Source organism: Microtus pennsylvanicus, chromosome 14 (genome assembly GCF_037038515.1).
Source record: "Microtus pennsylvanicus isolate mMicPen1 chromosome 14, mMicPen1.hap1, whole genome shotgun sequence".
NCBI lineage: Eukaryota > Metazoa > Chordata > Mammalia > Rodentia > Cricetidae > Microtus > Microtus pennsylvanicus.
Window position 1 is genome coordinate 5,902,221 of NC_134592.1, and position 20,061 is coordinate 5,922,281.

Below are 20,061 nucleotides of genomic sequence, written 5' to 3' on the forward strand. Positions count from 1 at the left end.
GGCGGTACTGCCCGGGGCGGGGCGGGGTGGGGTCTCCAAGGAGGCCCTGCCCAGCCGGGTTTGGCTTTTCAGCAAGGGCGGAGAGATGGGAAGGAGTGGTACATTCCGGGCCAGGCTGGGGACCCGACGAGAGTGACCCCTTTGCCTGTGACCTCACTGTCAGTTCCCTCCCAGGCTCTCTAGCACGTTCCTGGTCTGCCCCCTACGCTGGCCACCTGTTCAGGTTCCCCACCCACTCTGGTTTCATTCTGCCTCCTCCACGGGAGGCCTGCTCTGGGCTGCTGGTTGTGGGTCCTCTGATGGATACCCCACCCTCGCCCTTTATGGGAGATAGCTCTTTCAGTTTCCAGTTCTGTCCTGAGGACCTGAAGTGCAATCCCTGGCCTGAGTCTGGGCTGTGACCCTGTGCAGCTTCAGTTTCTCCGGCTTGAAGCAGTACCTCTAAAAATTTATGAGCATGAACAAAGGTTCTCCCCTCCCTTGTGTCTCGAGTACCCCAAGCTGAGTGGAGGATGTGTGGCCGATGGGCAGAGTGAAGGGCTTTGGGTCTCTGTCTAACCTTGTAGCCACTTCTATTCTGGGCATAACCTCATGTGGGGTGCTCAGGATTCTCCTCAGCCACATGGGATTAAGCCCACCCTTGGTTGCCTGTAAATGTCATCTCCCGCTTCTGTGTCCCTTGGGGGCCCCATCATCTCAGTCCCTGGAAACCCTGGCTGGGTCCCAAGCAGAAATAGTCTTTGATAGACAGCCAGTGCTGGGATGGTCTTGAGTGCAGGGTGTGCACTGGGGAGCCCGCCAAGGCAGGTGCTGACTGGCTGTTGGACACCGTCCAGCCTGGGATGTAAGTTGTGGTCATTCCCAGACTGGGGCTGGCTTGTTCTTAGAATGCACAGTCCCCGTAGCCTCTACCTAAGAAGCCAGTCAGCCCCCAGTAACCCTCGACACAGAGACCTTCCTGCCTTTTCCAAACTGCAGTTCTGATTACCCAATATCACCTAGGTCTGGCACCTTTGGGAAAGGGGACATCAGATGAACTCACCTCTGTCCTGGACTTCCTTTGGTCAGTGGTGTGTTTCTTTATCCATAAGAAAGAATGTGACTTCAGCCCCACCCTGGAGGACTGCTGGCCTCAGCTTGACCACCATCCCTCATCTACCTGAGCCACCCTGAGAGGCTCTGAGGGAGCTGTGCCATCTTTCCAGGGGCCTCTGCCCTCAGTAGCCCTGATTGATGGAGGTGGAGAGCCACTCCCCCCAATCCTCCCCATTGGCTCCCTCAGTAGCCCTGTTAGAGGTGGAGAGCCACTCCCCCCAAATCCTCCCCATTGGCTTCCTCAGTATCCCTGATAGAGGTGGAGAGCCATTCTTCTCCCCAATCCCCCCCCCCCCCGCCGCTTCTGCTTGGAGATTTTCTTCCCTGAGTGGGGTTGGCTGGACCCAAGGACCAGGTTACATTGCAGGTACCATATGGGCACTGCTGGGGGCCTATGGAGCTGTACCTCAAGGTCAGGCCAGGTCACAAGAGGCCAGAGCAGGCTGAAGAGGGCAAAGTAGATAGTGGGTAGCTTGGGTGAGGGGTCAGAGATCTGGCTATGGCTTCTGGAGAACTGGGACTTTCCCTTGGCCCTCAGCTGGGGATCTGGTAGAGCAGGGAAATCTCGGCTCCAGGAACACTACTTGCTATGATTGCTGATATTCCCAGCCCCTTCCCATTTTCCTTTTTCTTCATTTTATTGAGTTGTTGTTCCATGTAGTCTAGAAATCTTGATTCTCCTGTCTCAGCTCTTGGGATGTAATAGGATTACAGGCTGTGTCACAATACTTGATCTCTCTCTCTCTCTTTCTGCATTACCAGACACATCAAGCCCATCCTGAGCTTTCTGCACCCAAGGGTTAAGAGGAAAGAACAAAGCGGCCTCAGAAGTGTGCTTCTCTGGTCATGCTCAGCACACTGGGCCCTTCATAACTATAGGAATTTCGTTCTAGAAGCCATAGCTATGGACAGCACATATCCTGGCCTGGGAGTTTGCCCTTGCAGCTGGAGTGCACAGTACTTCCTCACACCCCAACACTAGATTCCTATAGACACCTGCCATCCATGCCCTGGGCCAACAGCACACCCAGCAGACGCCACAAACCTGCCCACACTGCGAGTGCCCCCAAGCTGACATGCCAAGGCCACTGCCTGAGGAGAGCTCACCACTGCCTCACCCGGAAGCAGAGACTCTCTGGGATTGGAACCAGGGAGGAGCAGACCTCAGCATTGCCAGCTTGAGCTTCACAGGAACAAAGCAAGCAGGCGTGGGTGTTTCCAAAAGAGAAGTCTTCCAGCTGGGTGGGATGGTTAGCATGGTGTACAAGGCCCAGTCAAAGAGCAGGTGTAGCAGGTGACCCCTTGAAAGGCCCAGAAGGGATACTTGACTCTAGGATCCCATGCAGCAGCAGCAGCAGCCAGGCTTGGGTTTCATTTCCTCCGTCATCTCTGCTCCTGGAATGTTTTTTATCTTTTGCCTTTGAAACCATTTCTTTTCCCTTCCTCCTGGGTGCCCTGAGATGCCTTCTGATGCTGTTCTAGAACGAAGCAAGTGAAAGCTCGTCCGCACACCCACTCACACCCACCTCCCCTCCGATCCGCCCATCTACCCTGGACAGGTGTTCTGACAGAGACAAGACCAGTTCAGTTACCTTGGCTTTAGTGAGAAGGCTGCCGTGGGTTCTGGCCCCAGGCCCAGACTTTCGAAATAAGCTCTGCTGTGCAGCTCGAAGGCCCCCACACCACTCACAGCGGCCCTTGGCATTCACCCTTTCCCCTGTGTGTCCCTAAGTGCCTGTCTGCAGGAGGCAGACGCTGGAGAGAGCTCATCTCTGACCCCCGGGAGGGGGCAGGTTGGAACAAGGACTAAGCATCTTTGGAAAGGGACAGAGTGCAGGTTGGTTAGCCAGGGGCTTGGCTCTGGCAAGGCCTTTATCCTCCTGGTCTGGATATTGCACACCGCATCAGAGCATCTCAGAACTGCAGACTCCGTGTTTGTAAATATGCCTGCTCACTGAAATTAGCCCTGAGATCAATACTGGAAGTACATTGGCAGTCCTTCACAGACATGCACATGTTGAGAAAGTCAGGGTCACCAATGGACAGGTGGAAATTTCCTCCATCTATTTAGGGCATGATCATGCATTTTTGTGCTTCTTATTGGTGATCTTACTGTTAAAGTGACCCCAGGCATAAGCTCAAAAGGGCCGTTCCGTGTCTTCTGCAGGAAGAGTGAGTGGCTCATGTGTGAGATCTCATGCTGCCGTCCTGAGTCAGTGCTGAGCAATGGCGTATTGAGCCGCGAGCCGGGACGATGGGACCCAGAAGCTCAGAGACACCTACACTTGTATTTTCTCAGAAGTCTTTGTTAGCCACACCTGGCTGATGGCCTGTAGCTGAGACATATCAGTCTTATTATGTCGGCAGCTTTATGGGACATAACAAATGATAAAACAGTGTATGTATTTAGCTGATGTGTAATCAGATCTTGGTTTATACCTTGGTGTGTTTTCATTCTTGTGTTCCCACGGAAGCTACCAGACATGAAACATCCTAGACCCCGGGAAGTTTCACTGTGTCCTCTGACCCCAAATTTGTACCTCCAGAGATGAGGTTATTTATCTTCTTGCCTCTTCATTTTCAGATTTTTTTGGTGGGGGGGGGCAGGACTAGAATTTTATGGCACGTTCACCCTTGCATTTAATTGTTTTTTTTTTCTACAGAAACCTGTGGCTCATTGTATGCTTCCCTGTAATTCTAACCCATCCTTTCTTCTCCCCTCCATGGAGAACTTTACGCATAAACACTAAATCTATATCACTTCTGCCCCTCCCTCATGTTCACCCCAAATTCATGATCTCTTTAATTAGTATTGTTGCACATATATATTCACATGTGTATACACAACCTACCGAGTCCATTTAAAACACATTTATTTTATTTTACTTCCATGTATGTGCATTGCTGCCTGCCCTGCATGTCTGTGTACCATGCGAATGAAGAGGGAAGCTGATCACCTGCCGGAGTTACAGACGGTTGTGAGCTGCCACGTGGGGGCTGAGACTTGAACCAGTGCACACTGGAACCTCAACCAGTGTTCTTAACTGCCGAGCCATCTCTTTAGTCCCTACTGAGTCCATTTAGCTTTGCTTGTACATACATGTGTCCAGGGCTGACCACTTAGGATTGGAAACCTGTGTGGGAGCTGTGTTTGCCAGAAGAAACAGATTCTCCTCCGGCAGCCATTGGCCGACTGTAGTTCTTTGCTTAGGTGTAGGACCTTATGGTCTTACTCCTGGCCAAGCCAGCATGCCAACTGCTATTGTCATTATGCTGGTCTTGCTGAGCAACCATATTGTTAAGAGTTCACAAATACCTCTCCCCGTCATGTCTAGCGGATACTATCTAGGAGTAAAAGTCCTAGACTCATTATTTTTCATTGCTTTGAAATATACCCTCATTAAACACATCACAACCTATACAGGCATTAGACTGCTGGTGGTCAATGGGGTTGGTGCAGTCAGCCATTAGGCTATGCATCTACACATCCGGACATGCTTCCTGGTCGGCTTAGCTCTTAGGTGGACACCCAGCACTGGGTTGTCATTCTTCCTCCTGGCTTCTTCCTCTGCTATAAAGGTGACACCTCAGACACCTCACGGTTGGACTCTGAGCTAGACTGATGTGTATGAATCACTAACTGCTTGGTGGCCTTCCTTATCCCACACCCCTGGCCAGCCATGGTAATACCTAGAACCATGTCCAGAGCATAATTTGGGCCTTTCTGCTGATCTTCATTGAGCCCAACCCTAACTCTACCCCTCCACACAGACACACACATGTCTCTCTTCTCCTGTCTGAGACTCTGGTTACCCCCCCCCCCACAGAGCATAGCCCAAAGACATGCTTAGTGCAATGGGGGTGGGAAGCCCCTTAGCTTTAACTTTTTGATGGGGTTGGGTCATCTTTTGCTAATAGGATGGTTCTGCAGTTAATTCTGTAAGAAATCACTGGACCTGAAGCCTAGGTGCTAGGAAATGGAGGGTGGGGAGGGAACATGTGCACATGATGAAATCCCTTGCTGTGTCCCATTGAGGCTTTGAGTGGAGGGTGCTTGGATTCCACCCTGGCCTCTGAAGGAAAGTAGTCTTATTCTTAGTAGCCTTGAACCTTTAGATTTTTAGGAGGCAGGGCCGGGCAGGGAGATGGCTGGAGCAAAGAATCACATCTGTGCTCTTCAAGTGATATGAACAGAGCCTACATGTCCTCTCTGCTGGCTTTGGCCATGGGCTGACCTAGGGCTGGGGAAGCAAGGGGTGTGATAGTATTGATAACTGAAACGAAGGGACGCCACTGTGGGCTGGCTCCCAACGACCTTGCTGTTCTCAGCCCTTCCCAATGCACCCCAGCACTTCCAACTTGCTCTCCACAGACCACGTCTCTGGGGGCTCCCTGAATGTCTCTCCCCACTTACCATACTCGCCTTCAGGTCCCCTGGTCACCATGGACAACCCACTCTGCCCTGCCATGTCTGGCTGATGGTCCAGAAACTCTGAGAATCCAGGTGAAGAAAACAGTGAACAAGGGCATGTGCCCCAGTGTGTAGGATAGGAAGAGAGCGATGCTGTGTGGTTACCAGGGGGATATCAAGAGGTTACCAATGGTTACGGAGCACCCCAGCTATTCTGCCCCTACCCCTGCTCTTGCTCCCTGTCTCAGATTACTGTATGGTTTAGGATTCAGGGTTACCTCACCCACGAGTTTTTAAGGCTGACAATTACTTTATGACAGCACACAGAGTCACATGATGGCTCTTTAATTGACCAGTCCTGTTATTCTGCTTACTAACCCAGTAAACGCTATCAGTCACTCTCTAGGGCCTCACTTCCATTTTCAGGTGCATTTATGATTGAAATACATGTGATCTATCTTGCCAGAACACCAAGCATCAGACTTGACATCAAATAGAGTGGTCTTCAAGTTCCTTAAGAGTCCTACTGTGGGGAGTTACAAAGATGGCTTGGTAGGCGAGAATGCTTGTTGCTTTTGCGGCACCTACATGGTGGTTCATGTCATCTTTAACTCCAGCTACAAAGGTTCTGACCTCCACAAGTGGCAGGCACGAAAATGTACACACACACACACACACACACACACACACACACACACACACACGAGCACGCGCAAAACACTAACAACTATAAAAAATAAATCTAAGATAAATTTTAAAAATTAAAACTGCTATAGGCCGCCGAGATGGCTCAGTGGGTAAAGGTGCTTGCCAGCAAGCCTAATGAGTGGAACTTGCGTGGTGGAAGGAGAGAAGCTACTCACAAAAGTTGTCTTTTGACTCCATCCACACACACTGTGGAAAGTACACACCAACACCACACAGTAAATAAATAAACAGATAAACAAATAAACAAATTTAACAAAAACTTTAATATCGTCTACAATGGCACACTCATGCTTTCATTCCCTTTAAATCAGAGATCTAAGTCGGTTACTTGATTACCTGTGATTAATCTTCAGGGAACAGCCACACCCATCTAAGCACCCGGCTGTCACTCCTCTGAATCCCAGCTCCTTTGACCCTCTCAGCCTCAGATCACCGAGATCCCTGCTTTACAGAGGACATTTAGACCTAGGGGAGGGATGGTCCCTTCTTGGTCTGGTGCTGAGTGCTGTAGTAACTTTCCTGAGTGACACTGAGACACCCTGGACATAACCCTTCGTCTAAACAAAGTCCAGTGAGTCCCAGATAACCCCAGGGTTTGTTGACTTCCTCTTCATATTCAATCCTAGGAGGGCCTGGGAAAAGGCAAGGGTGATGTTGCATAGCTTCTAATATCCCTGTGCCTGGGGTGTGGGCCCGTAGCCACTCTGGCTTCCCCTGAGGCTTGAGCTGGTTGCATAATACACAGCCTGAATTAAGTGAGTTAAGAACATCCAGTTCTTATATAACATCTGCCCTCCAGTCTTATGGCCATAAGACATAAGCTATGGCTGCCCCTCATGCTTCCTAGCTTGATGGGACCCATTGCCTTGTTCATGGGCGAATGCTAATCTAGAGCTTTCTTTACCTGCCTGGCAGGAACCTCCAGGCCCTGCCCCAGCTCCCTGTACACCCCACCTACCTGCTCATGCCCAGGTAGCACGTGGCTTGTGTTGGGGTCCTTAAAAGTCCAGCTTCTGAGGATCCCTCCCAGGGTTCAATCAAAGACACCACAATAAGTGAAAGGAAGCAAAGACTGAGGGTTAAGAAATCTACTCACAAGAGGATCTGTCTATCCATGCTTTTTCATTCTTCTTCTTTTTCTTTCTCATTCCTTATTCCTTCGTGTTCTCTTTGTTACAAACGTTCCCAGTCATATGTACCCTTATAACCAGCAATTCCCCAGCCCTAGCCGGTTCCAGGACTGGAATTCCTTTTTCCCATAAAAATCAGATAAGAGTTTTCACACACACACACACACACACACTCACTCGCACACACACACACACACACACTCACTCGCACACAGATCCATGAGTGTTGCTCAAAGGTGGGAGTGGCTACTGCACGTCTGGTGAGAGAGTTAGTTAAGAAAGGAATTAAATCATCAGGGAATTCTAAAGGGGAAGGCTAGTATGCTACGCTATACTTTTAGGTGTCTAGATAAAGCTAAAAGGTTTATTTTCAGTAAAAGTATGAGCAGGGCACAGATTGTTTTTTAAATCAGTGAGCCGTTTTTTTTTTTCTCCCAGCATGCATGGAGGATACCCGGTAACCTTGATGTAAACAGTCAGGGGACCTAATGGCTCCTGATCTGGTTAGCACATTCACCAGACACTGCAATTTCTATGGGCCTAGGTCTGAAGTTTACACTTATTGCTCTAAGTGGTAGAAACAAAGAGGAGACCCAAGCCGGGCGGTGGTGGCACACACCTTTAATCCCCAGCACTCGGGAGGCAGAGGCAGGCGGATCTCTGTGAGTTCGAGGCCAGCCTGGTCTACAAGAGCTAATTCCAGGACAGGAACCAAAAGCTATGGAGAAACCCTGTCTCGAAAAATCCAAAAAAAGAGGAGACCCAGGCCTCTAAGTGATCAGTTTTGAACACTGACCAAATGCCTGCTGACCAAGATAATTGCAGGAAGGCAGATCTCTGCGTTTACCTAGGAGAGAAGAACAAAGGCTGGGAAGTGGGAAACTGTTTTCACCTGTAGCTGGGGAATATGATCAGTAAGTCCCAAAGGTGTAGGAAACAGCTCTCAACTGTGGAAATTAACTCCCAAATATGTAGCAGAAGGAGAGTCAGCTACAGTGAAAATCTACAGCAAAACCAGCCACTCTATTCACAAAGCAATAACACCCAGAAGCCTTGCCTTTGGTTTAACCTTTATCAGCTAGCCGACTTGCCCCTGTTTTGCCCCATCACTTCAGGGGAAAGAGTCCTTTGTATGTCAGTTCTCCAGGCAGGGACGAAGAGTTTTCAGACTTGGATTGGAGGATCATCCCTTATGCTATAGGCAGTCAGCAGCACTCTGCCTGGGTCGCTGCTCTCCTCCCCTTTGTTCTCCTCTCACGTCCCCTTCTAGGGCCTGAACATATCTACCACTCCCTTGCTCCACTTACGGCATCACTGCTGCCTCTCTAGCTGGTGGCTCACTCCTAGCTTCAAATAACTCCTTATTAGCTTGGCTTTATTTGCAAGTGAAATTGACATCAACTTCTCTTTCATGACCGGTGATATCAGGGTTTAGAGAGGGACAGTGGTGGATCCAATGCTATTCGCTGGACTTCAGGATATCAGTGTGCTGTGCCCCAGGGTCCCATGGGTGATGTGGGCAGGTGCTGGATGCTAGACTGAGCCCTTCCATAGCGAGTCCTTCCTGGGCATCCCACCCCACTTCCAGCACCAGACCCCAGTTGTGATGGGGCCACTGCCTTATCTACTGTCTGGGAGTTGGGGAAAGCTATGCCAAGCCCTGAGGGTTGACTCCTTCTAGAACTTCTTCTTTACACTTTGAGTGATAATGCTTCTCTGTCCAATAGATAGACACTCAGAAAGTTCCTGCGGGAGCAGGGTGTGAAGGGCTGCCTAGCCCTTAGGCCCTCCTCATAAGCTCTCTTTCCTTCCGTAGGGATGAGGACACTCCCCTTTCCCTTCCCACCTCTGGCAGCAGTTTATGATGTTTGCCCCTCCAGCGCCCAGTTCAAGGAGTCAGGATTTTTGCCGAGTGAGTCAGTGTGTTGTCAGGAACAGAGACCGCGAGTGCTGCCAGCCAGCAGAGCCTGAGCCCCTCGAGCCCGGGGCTCCCGTTAGGGGCACCCTGCTCCTTGGACTCTGCCGCAGCGAATATTTTCAGGATGAGTCAAAGTAAAACAAAGCTAGTAAAGTTATTGCCAAAGCAAAAGGACAGGAGGCCCTTCAAGAGAGTCAAACGTGGACGTCAGGAGAGGGCTGCATCCAAGCGCCTCCGTGACCGCCTGCGTGCTTCAAGGCTGTGAATCCCTTTATCTGCAGCCAAGTGTACATGTTTGGGAGTGTATGTGCTGATCTATCTTTAAAAAAATACTTTATTTAAATTATATTGTGTGGGGAGGGCAGGACAGGATGTGCATGTGCCTGCAGAGGCCAGAAGCATGGATTCCTGCGGTTCCAGGCTACTGTGAGCCACCCATCGTGGTTCTTCTCGAGGAACACTACACACATGCTTAGCTGCTGAGCCATCTTCCCAGGCCCTCTTTTTTCTTAAAAGACTTTTTCACATTTATTTGTGTGCGTGTATGTCTCCATGCACACACACATACATACACGTGTGAGCACACGTGACATGGTCCATGTGCAGAATCACTTGTCTCCATCCACCAGGGTCCTTAGGTCCATTTGGTGGCAGCATCTTTGCCTGCTGAGCCGTTCTTTTTTCTTCTCCACAGAATTCTGTCTTTGAAGAGATTTTCTTGCCACTGGAGAAGGGGGTGCTAGGAGAGCTAAACCCTGGATCAGAGACGCCACTTACTTCCCTAGGACACAAGGAAGGCGGACTTGAGGACTAGTTTCTCGTCTGCTTTAACAGTCTGCTTTGTGATGTTTCTGGGAAGGACAGGGTGGCTTTTTTTGCAGGTGGACTGCTCGATTATATCAAAATTTGTAAGTGTCAATCCGTAAATGGCGAAGAATTAAAGCACGGGGCCTTTCCCTTCTCATGTCTCCTCCATGCCATCTCAAGTGTTGCTGGGTGCTGTTGGGTAGTCTGTGGTCAGGGAGGCCAAAGAGGAAGCCTTCAGTCCAGAGACCCCACTTCACAGCCTTACTTTTCTTCCCACACTGTCCAGTCCCTGGTAATGGGCAGTGTACACATGTGTGTGTGCGTGTGTGTGCATGCGTGTGTATGTGCACTTGCATGTCCACGTGTGTGCGCGCGCGTGCATGTGTGTGTTCCAGGGCTCCTGTGCTTGTAGTTGAGCAGCCCTGACGCAGCTAACAGAGCTGAGGCCCTTCCTGTGTTGAAGGGATGGTTGTCCCCTTTTCTGGAAGCTGCTGACTCAGGCAGGGCCTGAGTCATCTCCCACCTCCCTGCTGCAGCCACACTCGTGGTTTGCTGGATCATGGGATGGGGGAGGGCAGGCACAGACTGACCACTAAGGCATGCCCTGGCTGGGCTACAGAAGCTCCTGCCCCCCGGGGTTTGGCCTGTCAAGGGAATTCTCAGAGGCAGGAAGTGCCCGTTAGTTGTGTTTCCGATGGTCTAGGCCTTCTCTCTGTCCCTGATGAGATGCTTGACCTCGGGCAGGTACCTAGGATGCTGGGAGCTGGGCTATGACCTCTTAGACCTTGGAACATGATGATAAAGACCCAGCTCCTAGTCTCCAAAGGCTGCTGGAGAGCCACCTGGAGATGTGTGTCAAGTCTTTCAGGTCCTACCCAGATGTGGCCAAGATGTCAAGGTCAGGTAGAGACAGGAGAAGTGGCAAGGAGCCCAGCTAAGGACTTGACTGAGGTCCAGCATGGAGGTAGCTGGAACTCTTCAGCTGGGGCTCATGGAAGGCACAGGCCATGGGCTGAATCAACGCAAAAGGGTGGATTCCTTCCAAGAGTAGAAGCAGGGGAAGGCCCTGCTTTGTGACCTGCTGATGAGAAGCTAAAGTGGGACGAAAAGAGGCAGGAAGCAGGGCTGGGGATGTCAAATGGCAGATCCCTGGGCATGAGTAAGTTTGAGTCTTAGCATAAAGCTGAGTCCCCACTGTGCAGCCTCTTAGTCTGTGAGCCTTAAAGCACAGTCCCAGTGGCTGGGGTCCCTGGGGAGTGACTTTGCCCCTGCAGCCCTCGTTGGACCTGGTTCTGAAAAGATAGCACCAGAGGGCACAGCAGACCTCGCCTTGTAGTCCACTCTCACCTACCTGGTCATGGGCTAGGGCTCAAGTCCAGATCAAGGGCAGGCACTCCATCCCCCTGTTTGGTGGCACACACTTGTAGCAGGTCTTCCGCATGCGGTGACAGACACTGGGTCTCAGGAATGGCTTCGCCCAGCAGATGTGGCCACCTCTCCATGGACAAGTGAACTCAAGGTCCTGGAGGCTAAGAGCTGGCTCAATGGTGGAAACCACATCTGGTTCGCGCTGATCTGGGCTTTGGTGACACAGGCCCTGTCGTCAAAGGCTCAGGTCTTCTCAGCAGTCAGGACAGCAGGGATCTTGTTATTCCCAACTACAAATAGAGAAACTGAGGCTAAAGACGGGAGAGGCTGGTAGGGAGGAGACCTTGAAGGTAACAAACTTGAGTGTGCCCAGCTGGACACAAGCCGCAAGCGTAGCTGCTAAGGGGCGTTCTTCGGAGTGGGGCACTCGTGTGGCCACAGGATACAGCTGGGCTTGTGAGTGTCTCCTGGCAGAAAGCCTCTTAGCTGGGCCTCTGGAGACCTGCCACAAGTGTACTTCACAGGACTGGGCTGGTGGTGCCTCAGGCTGGGTGCCTTGGGCTGGGTTCTATGGTCCTGGCACCTTCAGCCCTGGGCCTAGGGGAAGGGACTTGACTGTAGGTCAGTTTCTGCAGCTGTTTTCCGGACTGTCTGGGTGGAATGAGGGGCAGGAGGTGAAGGGTGAGGAAGGCTCTCACTGCAGCGCTGGGGTCGAGGTTAGTCTGTCGTCCTGTCGCATTCCACAAAGGCCTCACCTCCTACTTCTGAAAAACTCCCAGTGTTTTCCAGCTTCCTTGTGCTTCCTGGAAACGCCTCCCCAAGCTCCCGCCTTTCTTGACCTGACTGTCTTTTTTTATTCTCTTGAACCAGGGTGGTCATCTGAAGATCTACCACACATCTGGGCAGCTGCCTCAGGAGGCTGGTGGCGTCTCCCCAGGGGGCTCTTTCCTCCCAGGCTGAGGTCGGGAAGGGACTTTCAGCAGGGCTCCACATATGAAATTGATGGGTGAGGGGGGAGATCCAGCTGGGGGTGGCAGTGGGGGAGGAGAAGCTGCCTGGCTGAGTCATGCTCCGGAAAATGAGGGAAGAGGAGTTTCCACCAGCTGTCTCTACAGGAAGAGCAGGCAGAGGGCCGGGAGGGGAAGGAGGGAGGATCAAGGAGGGTCAGGAAGCTCCCTGGCTACTTAATAAGATGTGTTCTCCACTGCAGCTTCCCACCTAGCTAGCTCCTGTTTCCCTCACCCCTCACCTAAACCAAGGTACTCCAGGGACTGTCCCTGGGATCTCTCTGGAACTGCCCCTGGGGCTCTCTCTTGCCCCGCTTCAAGGCATCTAGAATCTCCAGGAGGCTCTGAACTCAGTCCACTACGGGTTCCACCCTCCCAGCAGCACCTGCAACCTCAGCTGTCCTCTTCCCGAAAGGCATGCTTGTCTCAAAGTGCCTTGGGCCAGGCAGTGTCAGGAGTCTCTGCAGTCTGGAGTTCCCATCCTGTGGGGTGCAGATGGGTCTTTTCAGAGCGGGGCAGGGTCCTTCAGACCGTGATCTTGAGGGTGTGGCCACGCAGTATTCTGGCTCTCTCTCCAGTGCGCCTGCGCTCCTGCAACCATTAACATAGCCACTGTCTGTGTGAGAATTTTCCTTACTGTTGACAGGTTAAGAATCTCAGCCAGGTGTGTGGAGTTGGTGCAATCCCGCACTCAGGAGGCTGAGGCACTGGGATTGTCACAAGCTGGAAGTCAGCCGGGGCTGTGTAATGTAAACTGAAGCCGCCAGATACAGTCTTTGCTGAAGATTATACAAGGCTGACTGACTGCGCAGAACTTCGAGACTGCAGACAATTGGAATGCTGCTGATGCTCGGGAAATTATCTCTACTCTCTCAGCCGCGTCTTCTCACCCACCTCTGTGTAAGGCCTAATACCCTTGGGGCCGTTGGGTAAGACCTTGGGAATGTGTTAACAGCCACCAACCTAAAAGCTATGACTGTCAGCAGAGAGCCTCTGACCCACCCCAACCACTCCCTACCCACCTCCCAGAGGCTGCCTCACTTGCAGTTCCTGTCCACCTGATGTTTCTATCAATGTATTACTTTGAGTTTTTGATACAGGGCCTCTACGTAGCCCTGACTGTCCTGGAACTCACTATGTATTGAGGTCATCCTCAAGCTCGGAGATCCTTGTGCCTCTGCTTCCCGAGTGCTAGGATTAAAGGCACGCTTCACCACATCCAGTTTACGAAATTTGCAGCTGGGTGGTGGGAGCACACTCTTTTAATCCCAGCACTTGGGAAGCAGAGGCACGAGGATCTCTGTGAGTTTGAGGCCAGCCTGGTCTCCATAATGAATTCCAGAACAGCCAGGTATGCATAATAGAGACACCCCTTTTCAAACAAACAACAAACAAACAAAAACTTGATGGATTGAAAACATTGGTGAATACAAAAAGTGTAATAAAGCAGTTCTAGAAGTTGCTTTAACATCAACTCAATCCTACAACTAAGAAATAACCGTAGGTAAATTGCCGAGACTTAGTCTAGAGAGAGGCGGGCTGGACAGAATGAAACGGCAGAGGGGAACTTTGTAGATACTATGTGTAGGAAGGGAACATCAAATTGCAGTTCATTTGCATTTAAGTGGATGGAACTGCTGGATTCTGGGTAAATATCTTATCAGGAACAAAGACACTGACTGTCAGCAGCGGCTAGGAGACAGCCCTCAATCGCCAGCATCCCTGTCCCCTTAGGGACACCCACACAGGTGAAGCTGGATCCTTGGCTCCAGCTAACTTCGTGAGTTGGTTAAGTATTTAAATGGAGCATCGTGTAGGAAACAGCAGTGTGAAATCCTGGTGGGAGTTCCCGTGGAGGTCTATAGAGGGACACAGGGCTGTACCCGGGCCTGTGGAATTTTAAGTCACATTTCTCAAAGAATGTCTTTACAACAATGCTGTAAGTGAGGCATAGCTGAGACTTCAAAAAAGTTCAAGTCTGAGTAAGACATACGAGCTGTTTATTTTTCTCGTTTTACAGATTTCCTTGTGTAAATGCCCTTCTCAGGTGGCTGTTGAGGCCACTGTGTAGACCTGGGAGGAGGACCGAAAGAGTGAGACTCAGGACGGCAATGTCCGGGTCTTATCAGGAACAGTTCTTTTCTTGTTGCTTGTTTGTTCTTTTTTTTAAAAAGTATTTGTCTTTATTTTAAAATTATGTGTATATGTGTGTAGGTGCACCTGCGTGCAGGTGCCTTCGGAGGCTGGAAAAGGGTGTCGGGTCCTCTGGAGCTGGAGTTACACATGGCTGTGAGGCACCTGAGCTGAGTGCTGAAAACCAAACTCAGGTTCTCTACAAGAATAACACTCACTGGTTATCTCTACGCTATCATCTCCCTGCCTCTCCTTCTGTCTTTTGAGACAGGGTCTTATTCCAGGCTGGCCTTGAGCTCATTGTGTGGCCAAAGATGGTGGCCTTGAACTTCTGATTTTCCTGCCACTACCTCCCAAATGCTGGCATTAAAGGTGTGTACTACCAGGCCCAGTTTATGCAGAGCTGGGGATTAGAACATAGGACTTCGTGCATGCTAGGCAAGCACTCTACCAACTGAACTACATCCTCAGCCCTCATTTAAAGAATCATATTTTTATTTTTTAATTATGTGTATATAAGCTGGGGCATAATGGTGCACACCTTTAATCCCAGCATTTGGGAAGTGGAGGCAGGTGCATCTCTGTGAGTTCAAGGGTATCCTGTCTATATAGTGATTCCAGGACAGCCAAAGCTACAAAGACCCTCCGAATGTGTATCTGTATGTGTCCTTGTATGTGACTATGTGTATGAATACAGTTCCAAAGAAAACCAGAAGAGGGTGTTGGATCCCCTGGAGCTGAGTTAAAGGCAATGGTGAGCCACCCAGTGGGTGCTGAGATCTGAACTCCCCACGAGCAGTAGGTGCTCCTAATTCCTGAGCCATCTTTTCAACCCCCTCATTTATGGCTTTTAGCATTTGAGATGTCTTTAGGAAAATTTTCTCTATAGGCAATTTTTAAATATGTGTTCAGGTGGGTGTGGTACACAGGTGTATGTGAGTGTGTAGAGACTCAAAGCCAGTGTTGGGTGTCTTCTTTGAGCATTCTTTACTATTTACTGAGGCAGAGTTTCTTGCTGAACCCAGAGCTTGCAAATATGTTTAGTCTAGTCATCCAGCTTGTCCCAGGGATCCCCTTCTGAGTGCTGGAATTACAGGTGACCTGTACAAATCCCCCTTTGCAGGGCCCACAGGGCTACCCCTCCTCCAGGGGTTCATCTTGAGGATAGTTTCTGTCCAAACATCTTGTTGCAGTTTCCGGCTAAAAATCCTGTTTGTTCCTGTGACCCTTCTCTCCCCATTGGTGGTTAGCTTAGGGGTTTTGTTTACTCTTGAGCCTGGTAATTTCCCCCGTGCCTGGGGGTTTTCATTGTGCAGCAGCTAGGTATATAAGGTTTTTTCTAAGCTTGAATAAATGGCATTTGGCGTTCTCTCCTCATGGATAACCCACATCTCTTGCAGGTTTCTTAATCTCCAGGCCCTTGACCAGCTCGTGAACCATCCTGTAGTGCAGGCATTACAATTAGCAAGCTTGGGAAGTATGGGGTTTGGCTCCAACGGACTCCCTGGATCTTTTTGGGTCTCTAGTATAGAGAACCACCCCACGCTTACATTAACAATCAATGGAAAAGGTTCCAAAGCCTTCCAGATATGGGGGCTGATTCTTCTGTGATTGCTAAAAAAAAAACATTGGCCCACAGCCTGGCCTCTACAGCCAGCTTCTATGGCATTGCAGGGGGTAGGAATGGCCAGTTCTCCAGAGTGCAGTACCCAATATTTAGATTGGAAGGATGAAGAAGGCCATAAGGGCATTTTTAGATCATTTGTCCTGGAACACCCACCTTCCTCTCAATTTGTGGGGAAGAGATGTTTTGCAAATTATGGAAGCAGTTCTGACCACTGAACCTGTGCAGCACATGTTAACAGACCAGAGCTTTGTCCCTGGGCAGGGATTGGGCAAAAATCTGCAGGGAGACCCACAAATTTTAGCAGACAAGAAAATAATACAACAGTCACCTGGACAGCGTGCAGGGTTGGGAAATTTTTCCTAGGGGCCATTGCAGAGTAGCCAGAAAGTATTTTCATAAAATGGAAAACTGAAAAATCTGTATGGTTAGAACAATGGCCCCAAAGTAAAGAAAAATTGCAGGCTGCTCATACCCCGGTCCAGGAACAACTAGAGGCAGGACGCATAGTGCCATCCACTTCTCCCTGGAATACTCCTATCTTTGTTATTAAGGAAAAATCTGGTAAATGGAGACTGCTGCAAGATCAAAAAGCAGTAAATGATTTATGGAAATAATGGGGGCAACTCAACCTGGGCTCCCTTATCCTGTGGGTATTCCTGCAGGATACCATCTTTTAGTTATTGACCTGAAGAGTTGTTTTTTTTTTCACCATTCCACTGCATCAAAAAGATTCTGATAAATTTGCCTTCAGTGTACTGTCTATAAATTTCAAAGAACCATATAGACACTACCAATGGGTGACACTACCACAAGGAATGGCTAATTGTCCTATCATCTGCCAAATGTTTGTGGCCTGGGTTATTGCCCCCATAAGTATAAGTATTCTCAACTGTATATCTTTCATTATATGGATGACATCCTATTAGCTGGACAGGACCCAGATATGGTTCTTGAGGCTTTTGCTGACTTGCAGGAATGCCTAGCACATGTTGGATTGATGATTGCCTCTGAAAAGGTAAGACAACAGTTTCCAGTACTTGTTGCAGACAGGAGTGAAGCCACAGAAAATTACTCTTCATTTAGATAAACTACACACTTTGAATGATTTTGAAAAATTGCTTGGAGATCTCAAGTGGGTCTGACCCAGTTTGGGAATTCTTACAGGAGCCTTAAAACCACTTTTTGGCATTCTGCAGGGGAATCCAGATCCAACCTCTTTCTGTAAGTTGACACCTCAGGCAAGGCAATGTATTACTTTAATTGAGGAAAAGCTTGCCTCTGTTCATATTCATTATATTCCATTTAGACTTTTTACTGACAGTCAATATGTAAGCAGAATTCTCACACCTTTGGAAACTGTAGCTTATATTGCTCCGATATCTTGAGTCTAGATGCAGTTATTGGCTATTCAAACATTGCTGTGTTTGAATCTGTTTCCATTTATGTAGGGCATTTGCGGGCTCATACTGACCTCCCTGGTCCCTTTAGCAAAGGGAATGCATTGGCTGATCAGCTTACTCACCAGATTTGTGCAGTTAGTCAAGAATCTTATGAAGCTGCAGAAAGAACTCATAATCGTTTTCACCTCAATGCTGGATCTTTAAGATTTTATTTTAAGATATCTCTAGAGCAGGCCACTGATATTGTTTAAAAAATGCACTCTGTGCACAGAACTTTTAGCTGTTCCCCATTTGGGAGTTAATCTGTAGGGGCTTACCCCTAATCACATATGGCAAATGGATATTACCCATGTTCCTTCTTTTGGGTGTATGCAATATGTTCACATAACCATTGGATACGTATTCTCATCTTATTTTTGCCTTAGCCCATACAGGAGAAAAATGACGGGATGTTAAAAGTCACTGTCTCCAAGCTTTTGCCTATATAGGAGTTCCATAAACTGTAAAAACTGATAATGGGCCACCCTATACCACTACTGGCTCTGCTAAATTTTGCTCTGAGTTCTCAATTTCTCATAAAACAGGAATACCTTATAATCCTTAAGGACAAGCTATAGTGGAGTGAGCACATTGTATGCTCAAAGCCTATTTGCATAAGACAAAAAAGGGGGAATATGGTTCCACCCCCAGAGACCATTTGTCTTTTATTTTATACATTTTAAATTTTTTGACTGTTGATGTTCAATCTTGTACTGCTGCTGACTGGCATTGGCGGCCAGTTTCTCTGGGATGCTTCATGTCAAATGGAAGAATCTAGCAGATGGCACCTGGTATGGTCCAGATGCTGACAGTCCAGTAGGGGTACCTGAGTACCTGCCCTGGAGCCTGAGGACAGAACAGAGCCAAGAGATCAAATGGATACTGGAAAAGGAAGAATCTTCTGTTTCTGATGCTGGTGGGATTGGATAGCCCTGTATGGCTCTATTTCTTACCTACCAATTTTAGTACAGGTGAACTCATTGTGCCTTTGGATACCACCCAAAACATTATCACAGGGCTTTGGAAAATTCCTCAGTTGTAGATATTTCTGTTAGCAGAATTTGCCCAGCCCAGGCAGTCGCTGCTGGCCTGAGCCCTTGAGTTACAATTGGAGTCTTTCTGTACTTTGGGCCGTGTGTTACCACCTCCCCCTGGACTCTTAAATCCCATTCAGCAAAAAATCTGTACTTTCCGGGCAGGAGTTTGAGTCACTGCCCCTTTCTTTTTTCTTGTTGTTGTTCATCATCCTGCTAATATTTCTGGAGTTTTAAAATGTTCTGAGCAGGTTGTCAACTGAGGAGTTGCTGGGGTCCTGAGGATCTGGCTGTGGTGGTCCGAGTGCAGAGGATTGTTCCTCTACCTATCAATCAACTCATCCTGCATCTAGCAAGAAGAAATTTTGGCATTACAGCAGCCATAATGGTGTCCATTGCTGTGGCTGCCACAGCGGCTATGGCTGCTGGAATTGCCATTAATCACTCAGTTGCTTCTGCTAGCACAATGGATACCTCTTCAGGGCAGGTTGCAAATGCTTGGCCACTCAAAATGATATTAATAGCTATATTCACAAAGGAATATTGCAGTTACATTTGCAATTGATTGTGTCGCCATTCGGTGAGTCCTCTTAGCTATTGCCTCATAGGATCTTTTGGTGAAAATCTGGCTGAACATGGTGATGGGTGACTAGTGAGCCAATGGCGGGAAAGGTCTTTGGGGGGCTGCCCCAACCTAAGACAGGAAATGTGTTTTGACCTGGACGCTTTCCCATGATGGGTAAGGGGTGTTGCCTCATGTCCAATGCCACCTAAGACAGGCCTAGTCATGTAATTTATATAAAAGGAGGACCTGTAAGGCCCACAGGGCTACCCCTCCTCCCGGGGTTCATCTTGAGGACAGTTTCTGGTCAATCATCTTGTTGCAGTTTCCGGCTAAACATTCTGTTTGTTCCTGTGCTCCCTCTGTCCCCATTGGTAGTTAGCTTAGGGGTTTTGTTTACTCTTGAGCCTGGTGATTTCCCACCTGCCTGGGGGGATTTCCATTGTGCACAGCTAAGTATATAAGGTTTTTATAAGCTTGAATAAATGGCATTTGGCATTCTCTCCTCATGAATGACCCATGTTTCTTGTGTGTTCCTTTAATCTCCAGGCCTTGCCCAGCCTCACGAAAGGTACAGTAGTGAGAACTGTATTGTAGAGAGTCACACAGTCATTGCACCCCTTTACATGGGTTCTGGGGATGCAAACTCCAGATCTCACACTGGTGAAGCAAGCACTTCACTTACAGAGATATCTCCCCAGTCCTCTGAAGACAACTTTGGTTTTATTAGTTTTTAGTTTATTAGACATTTCCTGACTCTCATTCATCAGGAAAAGCAAACTGGACCCCGGAACATATTAGTAACTTTTCTCATTGTCCCGA